Below are 6952 nucleotides of genomic sequence, written 5' to 3'. Positions count from 1 at the left end.
ATTAGAGAGCTGTGTTTAAATGCCTTCTAAATCACCATGTGTCACCCACAATAAAACACACCTTATGCGATTAATGATTTTTTTTTTTATATAAACAGGCAAATTTGTTCCATTTTCAGATTTGCTATTAAATCCCGTATCACTGAGTTTCAACAAGGTGCCCTGATAAAGAACAGGAGATCTATAAAAATAAGGAGTTTACCTGAAATTTTCTTGGTGTCTAAAAAAAATTCCTTGCTGAAACCACTAATATTAATTTTATAATCTATATGCATAACATGTTTTTTGAAGGGAATGTGGGCAGGTTCATCTGTTATTTGATGTAGGGGTAAAATTTACAACTTTTTTCTTAAAAACACATCTTGCAAATGAAATGATTGCTTCAAAATCTTTATGAGAATACACATCAATACTGATATTAAAAACAATAACAACAACAAAAATAAAGAAGGTAGAACAGTCTCCACATCTGGTTTTGGATTCCCAAAAGTTTATAAAATCTCATCAATGACAGATTTGAAAATAACTGAAATCTAACCTAAAGTGTAAAGAGCCAGTCATCATACACACTCTTCTGTTACTGTTCACATGCAAATAGAGAGCAGAAATAAAGCTGAGCACAAACCTGGGAACTTGAATATTAACAAGAAAGTAAATCTCTGTAAGGAATTTGTGTACTGATGAGGAATGTACTTTGCTTTTAGCATGATTGCATTAAGCGACTCTGAGTATCTACCTAAGTGTTGCAAAAGGATATCAACATTTTACAGTGAATCTCAAACTAATCTGTAAAGTTTCTAATTTTCTTCAGATGAAACATCAAACAGACAATTCTGCATAGTTCAAGACAAAATTAGAAAAAAAAAACCCAGAGTTTTTGCATTAGAAAAGCAAAAAGAATGGGTAGGGTCTTTAACTTCTTGCAGCACTGGGTACTCACTCCTGTTGCATCTGCAGCAAAACAGTCCAAAGTGTGGGGTCCACCAATGACACTCAGGAAATCTACCCCACAGCCCTGCAGCTTGTTGTGTGGCCTCAAGGAATACCTGCTGTCCCACTGATGCTTCATGATATTAAGGGATCACTTATGTTCATCTTTTTTCAAAAGATTAGTATCTTAATAAAAACAATTTCTAATGTATATGTCTATACAACTTTGATTTAGCACTTGTAGGTTACTTCTCTAATACTCCTCTATATCGTTGTGATACACTGGGAGATAAATGCAGCAGATATAATTTCATTGAATCTTCTTAACCCTGCGTCAGAGGCTGTTCAGAGAGTTCCTTGGAGTCGTGTTGCTTTAGAGGAACATCGCACCTCATTAAAACCCAACACTCACCCTCCTTTCTCTGAGACCCCCACTGTGGGCTGACACTCTGAGAGCGTACCTACTCTTAAAACTCTTCTGTATGGATGCCCTGCGCTTTTGCACCTGCCAGCAGAAAGGTGACCTGCTGTGATTCAGTGCATAAAATCTGAAACCGGGCAAACGTCATTTCTACACTTTTCAAGCAGTTTTTTTTTACTAAATAAAAGGCAAACAAACCTGAATTTCTGTAGTTGCACATCAGATCCATTAAACGATTGAAAGTTTTCAACAGGTGGAGGATAAATCCATATAGAGTATGTATGGAAACAGTGCCAGCTAAAGGCATGAGCAGAGAGATGCTTAGAAAGTATTAAAACACACCTCAACACACCATCTCCACCATAACACGGTGGTGGCAGCATTATGGAGTTGGCATGCTTGTTTTTGGTTGGGACAGGGAAGCTGGCCAAAGTTAATGGGAAAAAGTTAATTCTATTCCAAGCAATTTTGTAAATATGAGAAACAATTAGAAGATAAAATTATTACCCTAACAGCAAGAAAATTAATGGCTGAGCTGAGCAGAACAGAATATAAATATATATTTCCCCATCCACCTCTAAGTTATGTGCTACTTTGTTTTGGTCAAACACATTAAACCCTCCTAACAAAATATTGCAGTTAATGGAAACTGAACAACGGATGTTTGCAGTCTGTATTTTTTCTCTTGCAATTATTTCTTCTCCAAAAAATGTCCCGCTAAATCCGATTGATTCTTCTCAACAAGTCCGTCGATCAATAATTGTAAATCATTAAGTTAAATACGCACATTTATTTACAAAGTATCAAAAAGTGAGATAAACACCCCTATAACATTGTTTTGCATGGTCACCCATAAAAAATTAAATGAAACTGATTTTCTTCAGAGAAACAAGGTAATTGTACCTTTTTTTGTCTTAGAATTTTATTTAAATTCATTTTTGTCTATTTATATGCCACAAAGTCACAAAAAATGTCATCACCAGGCACTTTACAAGACAAGCAGAAATCTATAATTAAATCAGTTCTGTACAATGCAGCTGTATAGATAGATTTATATTAGATTACATACATTCCTGTCAGACCTTAGTAAATAAATTAGTGTTGCACCATATGCTGAATAGACTGGAAACCATCCCACCACATATGAATTTGTTCTGCTTGTTTCTGCATTCCTACATGCGGGACAGAGCAAGTGTGTGTTTGTCTTCTGAGCACCTGCAGGGCTTCTGAGTCGAAATGAACTGCAAACCAGGTCCTCATGACAGATCAGCGGCTGATGTAAAGACACCAGTACGCAGGTGCACCTGTTCAAGCTGTAAAAATAAGTGGCCCATTTAGTCAAGCAGAGATCAATTACTGCAACCAGTGCAGAGGCTGCCTGGTACAGTCTGTTTCCAAAACCTTCCTCTTCTGTTGTGTTTACTCTGCATCTGACAGGATCTCAGAGATGGTAATTTTTACCTTCATGTGTGATGCTGTGGATAAAAACCTCAGTGAAATGGTTGCTTTATTTAAGCCACCGAGTTGAAAAAAGGTGAAAACATCTAAATAAAAAGCAGTCCAGAGGAGCGTGACCTACATGCAACTCGTGTGCTCACACTTACCGGTAGATTTATCAGCGTTTCCATGACAATGGATAAATCCCACATTGTTCACTCAGGACAAATATAAATACTTCCCCTGGCCTCTGCCTGGAGGATGATTCGTCTGATTGAGGTTTGAAGAAGCAACTGTAATACAGTAAACTTAGGTTTTTTTCTGTAAACTATAACAGGATCAAACTGTGAACATTTGATTTGGTGAAAAATATTGATGTTTAGGGCCAGAAAAAGTTGTGTTTTAAATATAATTTATCTGAATATTAAAAGCCTTTTATGTAATGGGATAAATGTGATTTAAAACCAACAAGAACACATAGCTTAAAAAAATAGAAGATCTTAATAACCTTTTTTTTTCAGGTGTTGATGGTACAGTGTATTACAGTTAGAATTACATAAGGTGTAAAACTTTATTTTCATAGAGTGATATGTAGATGGAACAGGAACCGAGTGTTTGTCAACTTTTAAATAATTACATTGGTCCTTTTTCCCTAATGTATAAAAGGCTTTTTCTCTTAGCCAGTCTTTAAAGTGGAAAAGAAGAGAAAGTAAACTATTTAAGTAAAGCAGGTGTGGGTTGCCTCTGTGTCGACTTGGACTCAGTTGCAATAGCAAGGTTGCAAGTAAAATTCCAGGTTTCTCCTGTCACATCTCCTTTAAGCATCCCTCTCACTGTTAGCAACGACTCATCTTTCTAAACAGGTGAAATTTCCTAAATGAAGGTCGATAAATGGGCTAAGAGTGTTTTTTCTTTAAAGAAGTTATTTTCTAACAAGGAATTTTGTCTCCCTAAAAACATAAATCTTCTCGAAACAAAGGCTGTACATATCTTAGCTTGAAATGATGATAATACTATGAAGGAAGAACTTATTTTATGCATTCACACACATTTACTGAGGGTGCCATTAAAGTGGAGGAGCATACATCGGAAATGGAGAAAAACTGTATACGGATTAAAACGTATGGCCCTAAGAATTATTCTCTATAGAAAAAAAGCTAATTGGATGTTAACAAACTTAACATTTTTTTTTTAAAAAGCTATAAAACTGCTAAGTAACAATACATAAAGTTTAACTCAGCATCTTTGCAGTTAAGATATTTTGTTACTAATCCAAACAGTTTTTTAAGACTCAACCACATTTAAAGCATTTCTAATTTTTAACAATGACTGAGTTTCCAATGCATTTTAAAAATAAGAAATAGGGCCTTAAGATATCTGTTGAGAAATGGGAGAGTTCTACAATATATATGTTTTCCATTTCTATTTTCCTTATAAATTTGCTGTATTCCATGTCAATTCGTTTTAACTAGGCTGTACACCAAGATGACAGAAGAGTGAAAAACATTTTAAAGCAGTAAAAAACATAAATTTGCTCTAACACCTGAGACTAAAACTCCAAAAAGAAATAACCTTTTTACAACTACAGAAATTATTTTTATATTCAGCTCAGCTGAAAAATTGTACACTGTAAAAAAAGTCAGTAAATTTACGGTAAAAAAAGGTAAAAGACCAACAGTTTTTGACCGTCGTACCCAAAAACATTGCATTACCGTAGAAATTACATGGAACTACCGTAAGTCGAAACTGCAAAGAAAGTCAGTAAATTTACGGTAAGAAATGGTAAAAGACCAACAGTTTTTGACCGTCGTACCCAAAAACGTTGCATTACCGTAGAATTACATGGAACTACCGTAAGTCGAAACTGCAAAGAAAGTCAGTAAATTTACGGTAAGAAATGGTAAAAGACCAACAGTTTTTGACCGTCGTATCCAAAAACATTGCATTACCGTAGAAATTACATGGAACTACCGTAAGTCGAAACTGCAAAGAAAGTCAGTAAATTTACGGTAAGAAATGGTAAAAGACCAACAGTTTTTGACCGTCGTACCCAAAAACGTTGCATTACCGTAGAAATTACATGGAACTACCGTAAGTCGAAACTGCAAAGAAAGTCAGTAAATTTACGGTAAGAAATGGTAAAAGACCAACAGTTTTTGACCGTCGTACCCAAAAACGTTGCATTACCGTAGAATTACATGGAACTACCGTAAGTCGAAACTGCAAAGAAAGTCAGTAAATTTACGGTAAGAAATGGTAAAATGCCAGCAGTTACTGACCAGAATATTCACAGCATTATACTGCCGTAGAAAATACATGGCATTATCATAACTGAATAAATATATATCCTAAATAATTGTGACAGTCACGAATGTAGAAAATACAGAAATATAGTGTAAAAATATAAGTAATTGTAAAGTTCTTAAAAAATTGTAATATTGCCAGCAGTTAATTACCCTAAACTTAACAGTAGCAATCAGCCAAAATTACAAATTTTGCTGATGTTTAGATCTACAATGTAAAAGCGTAAACAAGACTGCAAAAGAATTTTTTACAAAGAACAGAATGCTGGTGTGATATTCTGGTTTCTTTTTTAATAATGCCTTTAATACACCAAACTGAAATCTCAGCAGTAGACCAGGCATCGATCTGGCGATCCACCGATTGCAAAGCAAACTCCTACAGCCAACGCCACCATTACTTATGAGAGTATTTGATCATTAACATTAAGAGAACTGTATGTTAGCCCCTCTTGCTTGAATGAAGCTGAAGTTGGTTTCCAATTGCTGCTTCCAATTTGGGAAATGGCTAAAGGGCAATTCCACCTAATTTTTCACTACAATCAGCATCTTTAATTTACTCTAGCTAAAAAACTACAACACCTAGACTCTTCAAATCTGGACTAGATTATTCTCAACTCATATCAGAATATTTAAAACCAAGTGTGGGGTTTGTAAAACCTTTATCTGATTTGTGAAACTTCAATAAAGAACAATTCTAGTGTTATCCAAAATCATACAAGTTGTAAAGTCACCCATCATTGAAGTTTCACAAATCCCACACTTGGTTTTAAATATTGTGCTATTAGTAGAGAATAGTCTAGAGCAGGGGTCCCCAAACTTTTTCCTGCGAGGGCCACATAGCTGTTCCTTTCTCTGCTTGGGGGCCGGTCTTAGTTTTTGGAGAAAGACACCTTAGAAACGTATTGTCGGGGGGGGGGGGGGGGGGGGGGGGGGGGGGGGGTGGGGGGGGTATTGCTGACTACGACACATTCGCGGTCGCTTTTAGATAGATTTTTACCCAGAATGGAAATGGAAAAAACCGTGAGTGAAACGGTGACTGGGACTGACTAGTATATATTTGAGGGAAAGTTAGTTTAACATCTGCTCAAGAGCCCCCTGGTGGTTGAAGGAAAAATCCACAAACCAGAAAATACAATATATGAAAAAAATACACTGAATGCTCTCTGGTATGAGGAGGCAGGCCGGATCCAGCATTGCCAGACCAAATGACACAGGCTGTAGTTTGGGGACCCCTTGTCTAGAGAGTTTTTCATTTTGTTATTGTGATAAATAGCAGGGTTTCCAGTAAATGGAGACTGTTATTTGTCATGTAAACAAATAATTATCTAGTTTGCATTGCTGCTTGATCCTTCAGCATCAGCAGCAAGATTATTTTAACTCTGTTCCTGTAGTGGTGTCCTGAACTCAACACAGTAAAGTCACTGTGCTAACTAAGGTTGCTAACTAGGGTGCTGAGAGCCCAGTAGGCCTGGTCCTTGTCAAGATGCTGCTACTGTCTTTGAAATCAAATTTCTGCTATTTTTGCACGTTCAGGAGGAGAAGGGCAACACATCACAGGTGAGTCCCTTTCACGGTTTTAACTGAAGTTAGCTAACTTTAACCAACTGACAAAGAAATGTGTAGTTTCTGAGCCATGCTGTTTATGTATATGCACTGCAGCTATATATTTTTACTATACGGAACATTTAATCTTCACAGATGCAACACTTCCATTAATGTTTCTGTAGGAACGGCTGCATAGATTATATTTCTGGTCTACTTTAGACTACATGTGCTTAAAGTTATTGTTAATGGCAGAAGCAACTTTTTCCAAGTTTGGTTCAATAATTAATTTGAATTACTTTGAGTGTGAAATGTTCAT

The sequence above is a fragment of the Cyprinodon tularosa genome, unplaced genomic scaffold (genome assembly GCF_016077235.1).
Source record: "Cyprinodon tularosa strain WSP-4 unplaced genomic scaffold, ASM1607723v1 ctg181, whole genome shotgun sequence".
Classification (NCBI taxonomy): domain Eukaryota; kingdom Metazoa; phylum Chordata; class Actinopteri; order Cyprinodontiformes; family Cyprinodontidae; genus Cyprinodon; species Cyprinodon tularosa.
Note: the sequence above shows the minus strand (reverse complement) of the source record.